Source organism: Panthera pardus, unplaced genomic scaffold, assembly GCF_024362965.1.
Source record: "Panthera pardus isolate Hobbes unplaced genomic scaffold, ASM2436296v1 HiC_scaffold_2, whole genome shotgun sequence".
Taxonomy (NCBI): Eukaryota; Metazoa; Chordata; class Mammalia; order Carnivora; family Felidae; genus Panthera; species Panthera pardus.
The window spans coordinates 39,822,351-39,842,273 of record NW_026526765.1 but is presented as its reverse complement, the minus strand read 5'-3'; the positions used below and the strand labels follow the sequence as shown (position 1 = coordinate 39,842,273).

The 19,923-nt window shown below is 35.1% G+C and overlaps 1 protein-coding gene and 1 pseudogene across 2 annotated transcripts in view; one reads left to right on the top strand and one right to left on the bottom strand.

Moving 5' to 3' along the window:
- NDUFS4 (NADH:ubiquinone oxidoreductase subunit S4) overlaps positions 1-19,923 on the bottom strand; it is a 112,634-nt gene that overhangs the window by 47,733 nt on the left and 44,978 nt on the right. The gene's annotated exons all lie outside the window — the stretch shown is intronic.
- LOC128778345 (prefoldin subunit 6-like) lies at positions 11-399 on the top strand (annotated as a pseudogene).

The following is a 19,923-nucleotide window of genomic DNA, read 5'->3' as shown; positions in this document are numbered from 1 at the left end:
CATCCCTGCCATGGCTAAACTAATCCAGAAGAAGCTACAGGGAGAAGTGGAGATAGCAGCAGCTACAGAAGGACCTGAGTTAAATCCATGTCTGGGCAGCAGAAGCCTGAGGTGCAACTAATAAAAATATTATCATTAAGGAGGAATTGGCCCTGCTGGTTCAGTCCAACATGGTCTTTAAATTTCTGGGTCCTGTGCTGGTCAAAAGGAGATGGGAGAAGCTTGGGCCACACAGTGGGAAAGAGGCTGGACTATATCAGAGCTGAAATTAAGCAATACAAATCCCAGCTCTGGGATCCTGAACAGCAGACCGCGCTACAGGGGAAGACCCTGGCTCAGGTGCAGCAGGAGTTGTAGTGGGCCCAAGTGGCCAAGGCAAGGGCTTCTAGGAAGGACTAACCAGGTGTGGGGAGCAGGGAAGGAGAGGAAATGAGGCAGCTCTAGGGTCTATACTGTAGCTAACAAAATGTGAAAACACCTGTTTTCTGACCAGTCACTTCTGTCATAATTGTCTCCATCCATTCCCTGGGCCCTGTCCACTTTATATATACACCACCTACATTACTCCATCAGGTCAAAATTCTTGGAACTGGAACCTCTCTGTGGCAGAGTAATCCTTCTTTCTTTATTGAGACTAAAATTAAATGTCTCAAACCTACTTCTTGTCTGTATGTGCAACCCTTAATTCTCCCTTATCTTGGCTGGCAACACCTCTATAGGAAACATGAGAAAGGCATTTACAACACAAGTGTTGGGAAGGTTAGATGGGGGGAAAATAAAAGTACCAAAACCATTCAATGAAGAAAGCATATCCAAAGCCAAGGAAACTGCATATCCAAATGCCTATGAATGAAATTGGAATCTTACCTTATAGCAAATACAAAAGTTAACTCAAAATGGACCAAAGACCTAAATGTAAGAGCTAAAACTATAATACTCCTAAGAAAACACTGGGGAGTGGGGAGGGGGGTTGGGGCACCTGGGTGATACAGTCCGTTGAGCAACTGACTTGGGCTCAGGTCATGATCTCGTGGTTTGTGAGTTAAGAGACCCGCACCGGGCTCTGTGCTGACACATCAGAGCTGGAGCCTGCTTCGGATTTTGTGACTCCCTCTCTCTGTCTCCCCCTCCTCTCCCCCCACTGCAAGCGAACTCTCAAAAATAAACAAACGTTAAAAAAATTTAAAAAACAAAAAGAAAGAAAGAAAACACAACACTGGGGGGAAATTCCATGACACTGAATTTAAGGAGAACTTCCTGGATATGACAATGAAAGCATGTGCAACAAAAGCAAAATAAACTGGATTTCATCAAAATAAAAACATTTGTGCACAGGACATATATCTGATAAAGGATTAATATTCAGAATATATTTATTAAAAAAAAAACAAAAAACAATCCAAATAAAAAATGTGAACAATACTTGAATATTCAAGATATTCAAATGGACAACGAGCACATGAAAAGATGCTCCGTATCGCTAGTCATTAAGAAAATGCAAATGACACCCTCAATGAGAGACCACTTCACACCCATCAGGATGGCTATTATATAAAACACAGAAAGTAAGTGTTGATGAGGATGTGAAGAAATTGAAACACTTATGCACTGCTGGTGGGAATGTGAAAATGGTACAGGCACTGTGGAAAACAGTATGGCAGTTCTTCAAAAGTTAAACATAGAATTATCATATAATCCAACCATCCCACTTCCAGGCATATATCCAAAACAACTGAAAGTAGGGACTGGAACAAATATTTGTGCATCCATGTTCACAGCAGCATTATTCACAACAGCCAAAAGGTAGAAAGAACCCAAATTGTCCACCAAGAGATGAATGAATAAACAAAATGTAGCATATATATACACAATGCAACTTAGATAATCTTAAAAAGAAGTAAAATCCTGACACATTATAAGAATTATGTAAAAATTAAGCCAGTAACAAAGGGACAAATATTGCATGAATCTACTCATAAGAAGAACGAATAATAGGCAAATTCATAGAAACAGAAGGCCTAATAAAGGTTACCAGATATTTGGGGAAGTGGGTAATGGGGAGTTAATGTTTAATGGATTCAGAGTTTCTGTTTGAGACCATGAAAAAGTTCTAGAAATGGACACTAGTGATGGCTGCACAACATTGTAAATAAGCTTAAGGCCACTGAAGTGTACACTTAAAAATGGCTAAGTTGGTGAATTTTGTGTTATGTGTATTTACCACAATTTTTAAAAAAATGGAATGACATCTTTAAAGTGTTAAAAACCTTCAACCTAGAATTCTATAACCAGTGAAAAGGTTGTTATGAGCAGAATGTCTGTAACATTCAGTGTCCCTCTGCCCCACAAACCCGTGTATCGAAGGCTTAACCCCAAATAGGATGGCATTTGGAAACATGATGGGCCTTTGAGAAGTAATTAGAGTTAGATGAATCAAGATGTGGGGTTCTTATAAAGGGATTAGTGCCTATATAAGAAGAGACACCTGAGCACTTGTTTACTCATGCCTGCCTGCACACTCACATTTGCTCTCGTTCTCTCTGTTCGCCATGTGAAGACAAGGTGAGAAGGCAGCCATCTACAAGCCTGGGAGATCATCCTAACAGGAAACCAACATGCTGGCATTTGAATCTTATATTTCTAGCCTCGCAAACTATGAGAAAATAAATTTGTTATAGACACCACTCAGTCTATGGTGTTACGGCAGCCTGAGCTAAAGCAAAGTCTTTCAAAAGCAGAGGCAAAATGAAGGCATTTCCATATACACAAACACTAAGACATTTTGTCCCAATAGATGTGCACTATAAGATATGTTAAAATGAAGTTCTTCAGGATGAAAGAGATACCAGATGGAAATCTGTTATCTATATGGAGGAATGAAGAACACCAAAAATGGTAAATCAGTGGGTAAATATAAAAGATTTTTCTCCTTGTTTCTTAATTTCTTTAAAGATGACTGATTGTTTAAAGCAATATTAATAATTTACTATGAGGCTTATATTGGCAAGTAAAATGTATGTCAACATTAACACAAAGGACTAGTGTAACAGATGGAAGCACTGTTTCAAGGTTATATGTAAAGTGATATATTACTAGTTCATAGCAGAATATAAAAACTTAAGAATGCATACTATAATCCCTAAAAGACTCACTAAAAAAAGAGGTAGAGATAAAACATCAATAGGAGAGATAAAATGGGTTTCTAAAAATGTATTCAGTCTAAAATCATGATGACAAAGGTAGTAAAGGAGAGGAGAAGAAAAAAGGAAGAGAAAGGAGAAGGCAAAAGGAAGGGAGGGAAATCAAATGGGAATTAAAACGTAGAAATTACACATTAACAGAGATATATTAAATTAACAAAATTTAAGATAAAAATTATAAGATCAACTCAATACATGCAAAAAAAGCATCTGACAAAATTTAACATCTATTTATGATAAAAACTCAACAAAGTGGGTTTAGAGGGAATGTGCCTCAACATAATAAAAGCATGTGACAAGCCCACAGTCAACATACTCAATGGTGGAAAGCTGAAAGCTTTTCCTTTAAGATCAGACACAAGACAAAGATGCCCACTCTTGCCACTTCTGTTCAACATTAATATGGGAAGTCCTAGCCAGAGCAATTAGGCAAGAAAAAGCTATAAAAGGCATCCAAATTGAAAAGGAAGAAATAACATGGTCACTCTTTAGATGACGTGGTATTATATGTACAGAAAACCCAAAAGATCCCATCAAAAAATATTAGAACTAGGAGTGTCTGGGTGGCTCAGTTGGTTTAGTGTCGGACTTCGGCTCAAGCCATGATCTTATGTTTTGTGAATTCGAACCCCACATGGGGCTCTGTGCTGACAGCTTGCTCAGAGCCTGGAGACTGCTTCAGATTCTGTGTCTCCTTCTCTCTCTGCACCTCCCCCACTCACGATCTCTCTCTCTCTCTCTCTCTCTCTCTCTCTGCCCCTCCCCCATTCGTGATCTCTCTCTCTCTCAAAAATAAATGTTTAAAACAATATATATTAGAACTAAAAATGAATTTAACAAAGGTGCAGGATACAAAACCAACACACAAAAACCTGCTGCATTTCTTTTCTTTTTTTATAAATTAAAAAAATGTTTTTACTTTTTTTTTTTTTTTTTTTTTTTTTTGAGAGACAGAGCACAAGCAGGGGAAGGTCAGAGAAAGAAACGGAGACACAGAATCCAAAGTAGGCTTCAGGCTCCAAGCTGTCAGCACAGAGTTCAATTAGGGGCTCGAACCCACAACCCATGAGACCCTGACCTGAGCTGAAGTCAGACATTTAACTGATTGAGCGACCAGGCACCCCAAACCTGCTGCATTTCTACACACTAAAAATAAACTATCAGAAAGAGAAATTAAGAATACAATCTCATTTAAAATAGCATTAAAAAGAAAATTATCTAGGAATATATTTAACCAAGGATGTAAACGTGTATAATGAAAACTATGGGACATTGATAAAAGAAAATGAAGACAGAAATAAATGGAAAGACATTCCATGCTCATGGACTGGAAGAATATTGTTAAAATGTCTACACCATTCAAAGTAATTTATGGATTCAATGCAATTCCTATCAACATTCCAATGGCAGTTTTCTCAAATAGAACAAACAGTCCTAAAAAAGACTCCAAATAGCCAACCATTCTTGAAAAAGAACAAAGTTAAAGGAATCATGCACTCTGACTTTAAACTATATTACAAAGCTACAGTAATCAAAACAGCAACAGCACTGACATAAAAATTCACATATAGACCAATGTCACAGAATAGAGTCCAGAAATAAACCCAAGCATACATGGTCAATTAATTTTCAACAGAGTCAAAAATACACAATGGAGAAAGGACAATTTCTTGAATAAAAGGTGTTGGGAAAACTAGACAACCGCATGAAAAAGAATGAAACTGACTATGATCTTATGCCATACACAAAATTATCTCAAAATGGATTAAAGATATGAACATAAGACCTGAGACCATAAAACTTCTAGAAGAAAATACAGACAGTAAGCTCCCTGATATCAGTCTTGGCAATGACTCTTCAGATTTAAAAGTAAAAGTAAATAACAGGACTATATCAAATTATAAACTTTCTACACAGCAAAGAAAACCATCAACAAAATGAAAAAGGCAACCTACTGAATGAGAGAATACATTTGGAAATCATATATCTGATAAGAGGCTAATATCCAAAAAATTTAAAGAATGTATACAACTCAATAGCAAAAACAAAAAAACAAACAGAAATCTGGCTAAAAAATTGGCAGAAGAACTGAATAGACATTTTTCCAAAGAAGACATACAGATGACCAAAAGGTACATGAAAAGATGTTCAACATCATCAGTGATCAGGGATTTTAAATGCAAATCAAACGACAATGATCTATCACCTCACACCTGTTAAAATGGCTACTATCAAAAAGACCAGAAATAACAAGTGTGGTAGGGGTGTGGAGAAAAGGGAACACCTGTGTTACTGTTCGTGGAAATGTAAACTACAGTGCAGTCACTGTAGAAAACAGCATGGAAGGTCCTCAAAAAGTTAAAAATAAAACTACTATTTATTTAAAAATAAAACTATCGGCAATTCTACTTCTGGGTATGTATCTGAAGAAAACAAAAACACTAATTTGAAAAGATATATGCACCCCCATGTTCATTGTAGCCATTATTTATAATAGCCAAGATATAAAAACACCCTAAGTGTCCACCAATGGATGAATGAGTAAAGAATTTGTGGTATGTATGTATGGTTTGTATATACACATATAGGTGTGTGTGCATATATATATATATATATTAACATGTATATATATTTAATGGAATATTATTCAAAGAATGAGATCTTTCCATTAACAACAAAATGGATGGACCTCACATGAATTGTGCTAAGTGAAATAAGTCAGAGAAAGACAAATACTGCATGATCTCTCTTATGTGTGGAATCTAAAAAAAAAAAAAAAAGGCAAAACACACACACAAAAAACAGAAAACACCAAGCCCATAGATACAGAGAACAGATTGGTGACTGTCGGAGATGGGGGGCTAGAGTGAAAGAAATGGGTGAAGTTGAAAGAAAGAAAGAAAGGAAATAAAGAAAGAGGGAGGGAGGAAAGAAGGAAGGGGAAAAAAGTCAAATGGGAATTAAAAGGCAGAGACTGTTAAACTAGGTAAAATAAAAGCAAGAGCCAAATATATGTATGTGCAAGGGACAAACTTAAAACATGAGCTCACAAACAGGTTAAAAGTAAAAGAGTGAAACATGATGCACCATGCAAAACTAAGAAGAAAGGAGCAGCTGTTTAATGTCACCCACATAGACTTCAGAATAAGGATTAGCACCAAGAAAAGGGGGACCTTACATACCGATAAAAACATCAATTTGTTAAGCACACATAACACTCTTCAGTGTTTATACATTCAACGTTTATGCATCTAACAGTAGAGCTTCAAAATAAGTGAAGCAAAAAAGTGAACTACTAACATAAGAAACAGACAAATTAAAGTTTGAGATGTTAACACTACTCTCAGTAATGGACAAAAGATGTAAACAAAATTATTAGGCAGGATGAAGAAAATCTGAACTCTATATACCAACATAAAACTTAATTGAAATTTATGGAACACCAAACCCCAAAACTAGAAAATGCACATTCTTTCCAAGTATACATGGGAACATTAAGACAGATGACATTCTGAGCTATTAAAAAAAAAAAAAGTCTTAAGAAATTTCAAAACCGAATTCAGAGTGTGTTTCTGACTACAATAAATTAAATAAAAAATCAATATTAACATAGTTCACCAAATAAATGACAAAGTAAGTACTGTAGACATTTTTTAAAGGATTAGCTTACATTGTTCTGGAAAGGCATTATAACAAGAATAAGAAAGAATACAGACTGACATGTAAGATACGGAGAATGCTTCATAACTTCCTCAGATACAGTCTTTATATAACAAACTGTTATAATGCATTATAAAATAACAGTAGTAATAGTACTAATTGCTATGCATTTTACATATATTTATGATAGAAGTCTCATCAACCTGAGTATCATGAATTGATAGTACAATGATAGCTAACTTCATAATGTTGACCCTCAGGATGTACTAAGCTTTGAAGTACTTTCAATGCATTTAAATATTTTAAATACATTAAAATATTAAAGGTGTTTTTACTGTTTTCTACTTCTTGTATGTATTCCACTTCTTAGAATTTGTTATACCCATGTGTCAGACTCTGAAAGGCATCCACAGAACTGGACCATGTATGCTAAAAAAAAAAAAAGGCTATGAAGAGCCACACCTCTAAAATTATATAGAGTTAATTAGTAACCTCTAGAAGTATCCTGTATTATCTTTAGGTATCAAAAAATATTTGAAATATTAATATTAACCCCTTTGATCTAGTAATTCAACTCATAGAATCAATCCTAAAATAAAGATGCTATCAAAGATTAGACTTAGGTATAAAGTTGTTCATTCTAGCATTGCATGTAATTGTGAAAAATTTTAAATAATGCGAAGTATAACAATAGGTATGATTATGGTATAGCCATACAATGGGAGACTATACATCCATTTACAATTATGCTTTTGAATAATATTGATTGACAGAGACAGAAGGAGCATAAGTAGGGAAGAGGGGCACTAGGAGAGGGAGAGGGAGAGGGAGAGGGAGAGGGAGAGGGAGAGGGAGAGGGAGAGGGAGAGGGAGAGGGAGAGGGAGAGGGAGAATGAATCTTAAGCAGGCTCTACGCTAAGTGCAGAATCCAATGGGGGGCTTGATCCCATGATACCGGGATCATGACTTGAGTTGAAATCAAGTGTTGGATACTCAAGTGACTGAGCCACCCAGGCACCGTAGTGCTTTTGAATACTTTTAAAGATATTCAAAATATAATGCAAATACAGTATGCATTAATGAAAAAAAATAGTACATCAAATTATGAAGCATGATGTGTTCTATATAAATATGGTTGGTTTGTTTAAATATTCATAGAAAAATGAAGTAATATCACCAAGACTCAAATTAAAGATGATTTTAATTTTCTTTGTACTTTTATACTTCCAAGTTAATGTTTCTATAATGTGCATATTTTACAGTTAAAATCAGTAAAGTTTTAAAATTACATATAGTTTAATAACTGAATAGAACGTATAATGAATTAAGGCCTTCAGAAACTTATTTGGAGTAATACAGTTTAAAGTTCCCATTAAAAACTGGTTATAGGGATGCCTGGGTGGCTCCACAGTTGCGCATCAGATTCTTGATTTCAGCTCAGGTCATGATCTTAGCATCACGTGATCAAGCCCATTTCGCTCAGGTTATGATCTCCCAGTTTGTGAGTTCAAGATCCACAAGGAGGCCCACATCAGGCTCCTTGCTGGTGCTAACCTTGCGAAGCCTGCTTGGGATTCTCTCTCTCTCATCCTCTCTCTCTGCCCCTCCTGTATGCACTCTCTCTCTCTCAAAATAAATAAACTTAAAAAAAAAATAGGTTATAAGTGACTAAAGAAATTTCTCATTGAAACGATAATTGTATAGACTGTCAAACGATTGTCAGAAACTAACGAGATAGTAATATCAAAGGTGATTTAGTAAAATGCAAAAGGCTGTTAGAAATAGATAAGTTACATAACAAAAATCATTAACTACACACACACATACATACACAAACGAACACCTCTAATATATTAACATAAGACCATTGTAACTGAGGTCAGTATTTTGCTCCAAAATCCCCTAGCACTCAGTGTCTGAATAGAAATGTGACTCATAATAGTAGTTTTCTCAATTACTTCAGATTCAGTTAAGGATAACAAACATCATTCCAGTTTGCTTCTCTCTTCAGACAACTCCACATAGGAAAAAAAGGGGGGGGGGGAGGAAAAGAGCTTTTATTGAATGATGAAGTAAGTAAAATATTATATCTCCTCTTATTTAATGTATTCTCAAACTAACTTGCAAAACAAATCTGAAAAGTCATTTCCATTTTATAAGGACAAGGAAGTTAAATAACTTGCTCAAAGTCTTACAGCTTAAAGAAGGGATTTAAAAAACCTAATGTTGTAGCTATAAAATCAGTCCATACTCTTTCTAGTATCCCAAAGTCTCTCACTAGGGTGAAAATTTCAAGTAATATAATGTACAAATCATGGCGTTTCTTTTTCCAATTAGTAAATGTCTTCAAAAGTCCTATATATTCTCAAGGGGGGAAATAAGGCAATGAGGGAAGAAAAGCTATTAGAAGGTAGGGGCCATCTCTGTCTCTCCTCTCTAGGTCTGACATGGCTTTCCCAGGATTTTGAGAGAAGGGAGAAGAAATAAAGAAAGAATAAAAAGGACAAAAGTAACAGAAATGTGGAAAAATGAAGAGAAAGGGAGGAAGAACAAGAGTAAAAGAGACAAAGGGGTAGGAAAAGGAAAGGAATTGATGAAGTCCTTTATAGTTTTATAAAGGCTGCTGAAAGGGGAAACTGACAGGGGTGAAGGGGAAACCAAGCAGCCAGAAAAAGATGACTGTCAGCTTCATAGTCAGCAAAAGATGAACACAGAGTTACAAAGACAGAGGGAAATAGTTATACAAACACTGGAGAGAGAGAGAGACAAATCTCAAAAAAGCAGACAGAAAGAGGGAGAAAGGAATGGCAGAAAGAAGTCAAAATTAAAATGAAGACAGACAACCATCTCCACCTGCCCATGCCACCAGCTGAAGCAAGGAACAGAAACTTAAATGTTTTTGGGGCTTTGTCAGCACCTACTTGGTGGACAGCAGCTCAGTTCATTTATTTTCCTTCACAGTGATGACGGTTCTCCACTTTACCCTTCCCTTTTGGGGGTGGAGTGGGGCGAGTGTGGGAAGACCAGGGAGAGTGGTGAATTAGAGGAATGAGATGAATTTATTATTTCAGGTCCCAATATGATCTTTAACAAAAAGCTCTCAAATTCAGAAGATAAAGAATACAAGAATCAAGCATCACTGAATTGTTATACCATATGTAAAATCTAAAATGTAAAGACAAAAACCAGGATCTTTTGTTTTTTAAATGTTTATCTATCTAATGAGAGAGAGAGAGAGAGAGATGGGGGGGGGGGGGCAGAGACCGAGAGGGAGAAAGAGAATCCCAAGCAGTCTTCATGCTGTCAGTGTACCGAGGCTTGACCCCATGGACCCAAGAGATCATGACCTGAGCCAAGATCAAGCATCGGATGCCCAACTGACTGAGCTACCCAGGCACCCCAATCAGGATCTTTTTTTAAATGGCTGTTCAAAATCTAATCACTTGTAGAAAACTTTAGGAAAGTTTTATTCACTTAGGAGTGAATAAAAAAGGCAACAAACTAACCACTTCCTTTGAGCTTCTTTCAAGTGACCTTTAACCATAAAAGCCAAGTAATTCCCAAGCTTTTTTGATCAGTAAATCAGATAAAATCACTTTCCTACTTAAAACCCTATAATGACTTCCCATTATAATTAAGATAAAAATAAAATTCAAACTTCTTACCATGAACATAAAAATTGTACCTGATGCCGTCCCTGCCTACCTCTTTTACCTCATTGAGTTTAATTCGCCCCCTTTTCATTATGTCACAGCGTTCCTTCTCTTGACTACTACCAGCTGGTTTACACTTCAGGACATTAGCTTCTTCCTCTACCTGGTAGGTTCTTGGATTCTCACATACCTGGCTCCTTTTCATCATTCAGATTTTAGTTCATATATCATACCTTCTCAAAGTGGCTTGCTTTGATTGCCCTACAAATAACCCCTTTTTTGCCCATCCACTCCCCAGTTACTCTCTATCCCATCACCTCTCATTTTTTTCTGTAACATTCATTAATCTATGAAAGTACCTTAATTATTTAGAAAGCTGGCATATGCTTATACATAAGAATATAAGCTCTAAGGGCAACAATGTTGTTCCATATTTATGGCTAAATGCTCAAACTACATAGGTGCTCAACAGTGGTGCTATATATATATATGCATCTATATACACTTAAAAAATGGATTAAACAAATAAAAAAGTACAGTAAGATTTTGTATTATAAATAAGAGACAAGTAAAAATACATCCCTTGCAGAATCTTCACAAATAACTACAGATTGTCATAGTTGAAAACTCGTAGCCCTAGAATAGTTTTAATCTCTAAACACTCTAGGCATAGGCCATGTCAGCCATATTTGAATGTTTAATACATCATAATGCTTACTAAACTAGGAACTCATTTTAATTTCTCGGATGTCAAATTTCAAACTACTCAATTAGGCTTAAAAATCTTTTATTTTTTTTAATGTTTATTTATTTTTGAGAACAGAGAGAGACAGAGGATGAGCAGCGGAGGTGCAGACAGAGAGGGAGTCACAGAATCCGAAGCAGGCTCCAGGCTCTGAGCTATCAGCACAGAGCCCAACACGGGGCTCAAACTTATGAGCTGTGAGATAGTGACTTGAACTGAAGTCGGATGCTTAACTGACTGAGCCACCCAGGCACCCCTTAAAAATCTTTTTAATTGACAGACTTTAACTATAATAATATATGCTTAGTAGTCATTGTAATAGATACAAATCTGTACACTAATCAGATCCTCAGTTCTTAAAATTACATTAGTGTTCTCGGCCCAACATATGTCGTATATGTTGTTTAGAGAAAGCCAAGATCATTTCTTATACCTATTCTAGTGGAAGCATTAAAATTAAAAAAAACACTCAATTATTAATATGTGATATACTCTACACTGAAAGAAGTATTAAACATGAAACAGGAATGGAACAAAAAGCTTATTCATATATTCTTGAAAAGTGTGCCTTATGAAGCAGAGTTTTGTGAAAACAGTACACTACATACAGTTAAGGGTTCCATATCACTACCCTTTTTTAAATGTCCTCATCTCATAAAACATGAATGATATTTGCAAGCTTGCAAGTGGTATTTTGAAGAGTTAGAATTAGTACAGACTAAGTCATATAAAATTAGAAAGCCTGAACACAGAAACAGAATCAAAGTTTGCTAGTCTCAAATTCTGAGGTCTGCATTCTCGAACTTCCCTTTGCTCTAATTCTGTTTCTCGAAATACATGATTTAAAGAGGAAAAAAAAAAAGTGTCACCAAAAGATATTACTCCTATTTTTTTCACTTCCTCTCACCCCTGCCTTCTTTAAGAACTTACTGTAAGATGATGAACATGAGGCTTTAACAAGTTTAAAGCAGATATCTGGATGAATTCTTAAGTTTTGAAATTATCTGGTAGGTAGGCCAATTAAAAAAACAGTAACTAAAAAACAAAATACTCTTTCTACTACCAAAGAAACAACCACCAAGCAACCCGCCTATATTCAAACACAGGATATAAAACATCATATATCTACATATTCTGATATAAACACTGATGATTCTTTTCAATTATATTCAAAGGAATAAAATTAGACAAGCAATTTCCAAGGAGATAACATACAGCTTATGCACCTTTAATTCATTAAAGAAAAATAGGTAATTTTCGCATATAAATTATATAATCTCTAAAATATGACCCCAAAAATCTTAATTAAAATCCAAACAAATAAAATATTATCAATTCTACTTTATTGAGAGCCAGAGCTCCTACATAATAACATGCAAGAATTTTAAATTCGTGAAAGCAAGTGTCAAGTACCACACAAAATTTCCATACACAGCAGGTAGTAAAGCAAGAAAAGAACTGACACAGTTACTCTCCTTAAAAGAGACATACAATGGAGAACTGTTATACAGCGCTAGCATACTACAGATCTATGCATTAAAGATGTTGTGGCTATTAACAGTTTAAACCTTTACTGTATTTTGCTAATTGGTACATAGAACTTTAAAGCTTTTGAAAGATAAAACATTCCAGTCATTTCAATTCTCCAGCATTGTTCAAGTATTCCAAGTAGGAACAAAGAGGAAAATAAATCAGCTTTAATTGCTGAAGAATCACAGATAATAGAGATGGCTGAATACTGTAGAGGAAAGATCTTTTGTTCCTTAAACAATTTTAATATAGAAAGATCATTCTCTATTTTAAATTTAAATGGTTCCTGTCTGCATATAAAAACTACTATTAACATCCATTTCCTCTGTAAGTACTTAATAAGTACAAGTTTCATATAGCTTGATAATATAATATCTGAAAGTAACTTATTTTAATTGGCAGTATATTTTAGACAACAAAGTTCTGTACTTAATACAATTTTATTAAAATAACCATATAAATGATCTGACTTGTTTTAATCAATATTCAATATTAAATGTAAGAGTTAACTGAAGTTGTTTTAAAATTAATGATATTATTAATGAGTAGAAATATTTTTATTTTAAATGATCAATGTATTCTATTTAAATTTCCAGTAATTTAAGAGCATGTTTTATCTGTCAACATAAAACTAAGCCATTTTAATATTAGTCCACATACTAAGGTATATATGTCATGCAATAAGAACACTAAATGCGGTTTAATAGCCTTCTAAACATTTAAGCAATCATTTACGTGATTAATATTCTTGGTACAAAGTGCATTCACTGATTAACCTATCCCAAAAGTGTAGGAACAACATTTACTTCTAAGCCATACCAAATCTTAACATTTTTCATTACTTGAGTTTTTCATATTTTTCAAAATTAGTATCTTTTCCCCTCCCTTTCTTCTCTCTCTCTCTCTCTGACACACACACACACACACACACACACACACACACACACACACAGTATTTGAAAAAAGGCAAACTAAAGAATGGCTATTTCATTATAAAATTTACACTTCCAAAATCATTAGTCATTACTTCTTTAGAATTCTAAGCAATAATATTGCTACAATTTTAAAGGCTATTCACCAATCTTTTTCAGTAGCTCATGGATAGTGTGAAACCACAGAGAGAAGTACATTGTAAAAAAAACCAAACACTATAGTTGTTTTTAAAACATGAAACTATATTGCAAACTAACATATATATTTAGTCAGTGCTTTTCTCTTTTTATTTTAATAGTCTCATCTAAATACAAAAACATAAATAAGCATCTGTAGACTAAAAAACATGAAGAAACATTACTCCATATTTAGTGAAAGTCTTAAAGAAAAAAAACCTCACATGCTAAACTGCCACCATGGAAGGGTCTCAAAGGCTGCTATTCTTTGATGTAAAATGAAATACTACTTAGTGAATAAAACATAAAAAACTCCTGTCTACCCTTCAAAGAGACATATCCTTTGACCCAGTGCTTCAGACTAAAGCCTTGAAATTTTTGCACAAGAATGCTGCGTGAGGAAAGTCCAGACAAAACAGACACTTGAGATGCTAGAAGGCTGTATAACCCCAATTGCAGACACTAGTCCTTCCAATAATCTAGCAGAGATAGCGCTGCCATGCACCAGAAGTAATCTCACCAAAAGAAAACTGACCTCCCCCACCCCTACGAAAAAAGCAAGCAGTCAAAGCAAATGTAAGCCTTTAACTTAGGTTTATCTTTTTGTGCAGGTCACCTCTTAATGACTCATTTTTATTTCAAGTTTGCAGACTTATAAGAAGTTTTCATCTATAAACTGTTAGTACATCAGGAGGTGAAAACAACATAAAACAAATACTTGTGTAGCAAACATAATTGTTTTATTTCTGAAGCCTTGAAAAATCACTCATTTTTACAAATTTCTTAGAGCGAGTTCAAGCAACGAAAAAATTTCAAACCTATTAAAGTGACAAAAAATTCTACTAAATAGCTTGTTGCTGCTTGCAGACATTCTAAAACCGCAATATTATCATGCAGTTGATTGAGTGTGCTGCTAATACCATGTGCTTAATCAAATAGCAATTACATATTGCAAATATCAGCAAGTAACAAAGCTTTAACTGCTGTGTTATTGCTCTTTGGAAGAAACCGTCAAGTAGTAAAACAACAAACTGGTAACATTCAAACAGTGACTCTACTTTACATGCACGTGTTATTTTTAAAGATATAAATACAGACTACTTAAAATTTCTAAAACATTAGGATTTTACATTAATAGTGTGTACTGTAATTTCTCAAGTAAAAGCTTAGAAATGACAGCCATCCTCCTCACCCCACCGATTTGAGGCTGTATTATAGACTGCTAAATAAAGTTTCCTTTTTCATATGCATTTGTGTTGAGGATGCATGTATAACTAACCATAATACCTTTGTAAGATTTAAAACAGGTGGTGCTTAATAGGTTTTAACCAAAATAAGCATCTAAAAGAAAACAAGCCACTCAAATTTATACATGTGCCTGGCACACTAAGTGCCCAATAAGTATTTATTGAATAAAGAAATGAAAACTGAAGGAAAGATGGCAGCCAACATAATTTTACAGAATATACTGATGTACAAGCTATTAAAGCTCATTTCACTTCTATTAATAAATTGAAATAATTCTTACATATTATGAAAGTATTTTCTTTCTGTATTATAATTTTAGCTATAGAAGTAGGTAGTTAATACAATTCTGACAACCAGGAATTAGTATTTAAAAGAGGTAATACTCAGCAATCAAAAAGAATGAAATCTTGCCATTTGCAACTACGTGGATGGAACTAGAGGGTATTATGTTAAGTGAAATTAGTCAGAGAAAAACAAATATCATATGACTTCACTCATATGAGGACTTTAAGACACAGAACAGATGAACACACGGGAAGGGAAGCAAAAATAATATAAAAACAGGGACGGGGACAAAACATAAGAGACTCTTAAATATGGAGAACAAACAGAGGGCTGCTGGAGGGGTGGTGGGAGGGGGGATGGGCTATAAATGGGTAAGGAGCATTAAGGTATCTACCCTTGAAACCACTGTTGCACTATATGCTAAGTAACTTGGATGTAAATTAAAAAAAATAAAAAAATCAGAATTATCTGGGGAAAAAATTAAAAGAGGTAAGAAAAGTAATAAAAATAATAAATAAAAAATACACCTATGAAGGCTTAATGTATACTTTGGTTATTTTGTGAGGGAGCACCTCCTCAAAATCTTTAAAGAGTACTGAAAATTTAACTTCTTTTTTATACTCCAAGTAAATACAGAAAGACAGCACGTTGATGGGACTTGGGTTTTCATCAAATGTACTGAAAGGAGATGGGAGGTGAGGTGGCATAAAACACGAAAAGTCACTCTCTTAATAAAGCACAAAGGCAAAGACATTCTCCCCCAACCTCCATGGCACAGCAACTCCTGCAACAAAAACGAAGGGTCAAACAACCATGTGCAAGCTTTCCTTATTATTTGTAGGAAGTATCTCATATTTGGAAATAATAATGATGCAACCCAGAAAGAGGCTTTTTTTTTTTAACAGTGTGCTTCTACATAAATTGACAAGATTATTTTTAAATGCTGTCATCTACTCTTTTATATTTAAATTTTTACTAATTCATTTATTAGTAAATGAAAAAGATAACAGTTTATACACAACGAACAAGAAAGACATTCTTAAGATTGACCAATTAGAAACTTACCATGTGCCCTGGTATCAAATTTATTATTAACGGTAATCCAGGAATTACAACTTCATCCTCTGAAGATTTGTCTCTAACGATGGCAACACTGTGTAGTTGTAAAATTACTGAATACATTCTTTACATTAGAAAATGCCACTTTCCCCTCTACTTTCTATGTCTTAAAAAAAAATAGGAAACATGTTATCAATATACAATTGATGCCCAGAATAAAACACTTTATTAAATTCTGCCTGGCAGATGTGATAGCAAAAAAAAGCAGAAAGAAAAAAATTAAGCTTCACTTGGGAACATGCTGTTTGAGCTCATCTAAGAATATTAGTTGAAAATAAAAACAGCATATATTTAAGATGAAAGAAATATGACTTGATAACAGTACAAATAAAAAAGGATCTGAGTTTTAGTTCTCCATGAAATCCACATTAAGGAAGAAGTATGAGAACCTAAATTTTGAGTTTCCTTACTAGAACTGCTAAGACTAAAAGGAATAGGGATAATCCCTGCCATACCTTGCACCATACATCTGGAGTATCATAAGAAATCTTGGCAGCAACATTTAAAAGGGATTCGGTCAAACTGGAAAGTAATCAAGATGATGAATTAACTGGAACTCATGTGAAAGGAATCAAAGCCCTCAGGATGTTTAACCCAGAAAAGACTTAGGATATGATTATTTCGGTCTCAGGACTCCTTTATATATTTAAAATTACTGAGACCCCAACAAGGTCTCACTTATGTGAAATGTATCTAGATATTCACCATAAAAAAAAATTAAAATGGAGGGGCGCCTGGGTGGCTCAGTCGGTTGGGCATCGGAGGTCGGCTCAGTTGGCTCACGTCTGATCTCTCTGTTTGTGAGTTCGAGCCCAGCAATGGGCTCTGGGCTGACAGCTCGAAGCCTAGTGCCTGCTTCAGATTCTGTGTGTCCCTCTCTCTCTGACCCTCCTCTGCTCATGCTCTGTGTTGTCTCTCTCAAAAATGAATAAACATTAAAAAAAAAATGTTTTTTAATTAACATGGAGAAAAATAGGGGCGCCTGGGTGGCTCAGTTGGTTAAGCGGCCAACTTCGGCTCGGGTCATGATCTCGCGGTCCGTGAGTTCGAGCCCCGTGTCGGGCTCTGTGCTGACAGCTCAGAGCCTGGAGCCTGTTTCAGATTCTGTGTCTCCCTCTCTCTGACCCTCCCCTGTTCATGCTCTGTCTCTCCCTGTCTCAAAAATAAATAAAACGTTAAAAAAATAAATAAATAAAATGGAGAAAAATATATACTTAATTTAAAATAAATCGAATACAGGGGCGCCTGGGTGGCTCAGTCGGTTATGCGTCTGACTTCGGCTCAGGTCATGATCTCGCGGTTCGTGAGTTCAAGCCCCGCGTCGGGCTCTGTGCTGACTGCTCAGAGCCTGAAGCCTGTTTCAGATTCTGTGTCTCCCTCTCTCTCTGACCCTCCCCCGTTCATGCTGTGTCTCTCTCTGTCTCAAAAATAAATAAACGTTTAAAAAAAAATTTTTTTTTAATAAATAAATAAACTGAATACATACTTACATAAATAACATTATAATTATAACGAAAAATAACTACCTTTTCAAAAACTAAGAGTTGCAATGATTTGCATTTTTTAAAATATCTAATATCCAGCTTAATAAAAGACAGCTAAATTCTAACATCTGCTCCTAATTCAAACAGTTGTGCTAAGTTCTCTTGGTTTCAATAAATGAAGAAAATTTATCCTCAAATATGTAATTAGAAAAGCGAGCAATATTTTAATAGCTTTAATATTTTTTCACTTAGTTACATTAAATTCATTATTCTTTCCTGCACTTTACATGAAACTTTTACCCACGCATGATTTTATAAAATCATACACTGGCCATATGGAAAATACTATTTCATAGAAGTATGCAGATCTTCCAAATGTTAGCATATTTCATTACACAATATTTTAAAAATCACATTCATTAACACTACCACCAATCCTATTAGAACACTCTTTAAGTAATGGAAAGATGTCAAGCTCAATCAGATCAGTGGCAGAATCAAGTTCTACAAAAATTCTAATTTTCATTTGAAAGCTTGAAGTTTATCATGGGCAACACTTTGTTGAAGTTAGCTTTTGAGAAAATGTCTGCCATGTAAGGAAGACTAAAAAGCCATAGTTCATCTGTCATCTGTTGCTGTTTTTTTACTTAAAAGGTGTTCCATGAAAAAAGTGGCTAGGTTCAGTTTGCAAAAGCAACTCAACCATACAGGTGCTTTGCCTCGAGACAACTTAGGTATACAGCAGAAGTGTTTTATGCGTACGACTTGTTTTGTTACATGGAACATAAAAAGATGTGTATGTAAAAGAAAAAAAAGCTGCATTTGCAGCATTGAAATTTTTTAATTAAAAATTTTTGCTGATTAATCAAGGACATTAAGTCAAACTAGTTGTTTTTTTTTTTTTTTTTTAGTTGTTTTTTTTTTAATCTCGAATGCAAGAAAGTGAATAAAATGACTAGTACCACAGATGTAACACAACTGCTTCTGTATCTTAAGTGTCAGTGTCAACACAGTGAAAAGGGAAAATATAATCTTTGTATAGTTATAAAAATAGTTTGATTTGTGGACTCTTAAGGGTCTTGGGCTATTCCCCATCCCCACCTTGCCCAGACCACTCTTTCAGAACCACAGATTTAGGATGGCCAGAGCTGTTTTCACGTATACAGAAGGCTGTCATGTAAAAAAAATGGCATGTCCTATATAATAGGGCAGACCTTGAACCAATGGATATTAGTTAGAAAGAAGTATATTAGCACCAAATCAAGAAACACTCTTTCTCCGTTTTAAAAAACTGAGATGGGGCACCTGGGTGGCTCAGTCGGTTAAACGTCCAACTTCGGCTCAGGTCACCATCTCACAGTTCATGAGTCTGAGCCCCACGTCGGGCTCTGTGCTGACAGCTCAGAGCCTGGAGCCTGCTTCAGTTTCTGTGTTTCCCCCTCTCTCTGCCCCTCCCCCGCTTGTGAGCACAAGTGTGCTCTCTCTCTCTCTACTCAAAAATAAATATTTGTTTTAAAAACTGAGATACAATTTATAAACAATAAAATTAATCCTTTAAAGTGTTCAGTTACATGGGTTTTTTTAAACAAATCAATATAAATAAGGATGTTTTAAAAAGAACACCATAATCAACATATAGAATAGTTCCATCACCCCATTCAAATTTCCTAATGCCCTTTTTAGTGTATTCCTCCTCCAACACCCAACCTTGACAACCAATGATCAATTTTTTGTCCCTAGAGTTTTGCCTGTTCTAGCATGTCAAATAAATGGAATCACACAGTAGGCAGCCTGTCAGTCTGGCTCCTTTTACTTAACATAATGCACTAGAGATTCACCCACATTTGCTACTAACTGGTGAGGAAAAGTCTATTGTATAGGTATACTGAA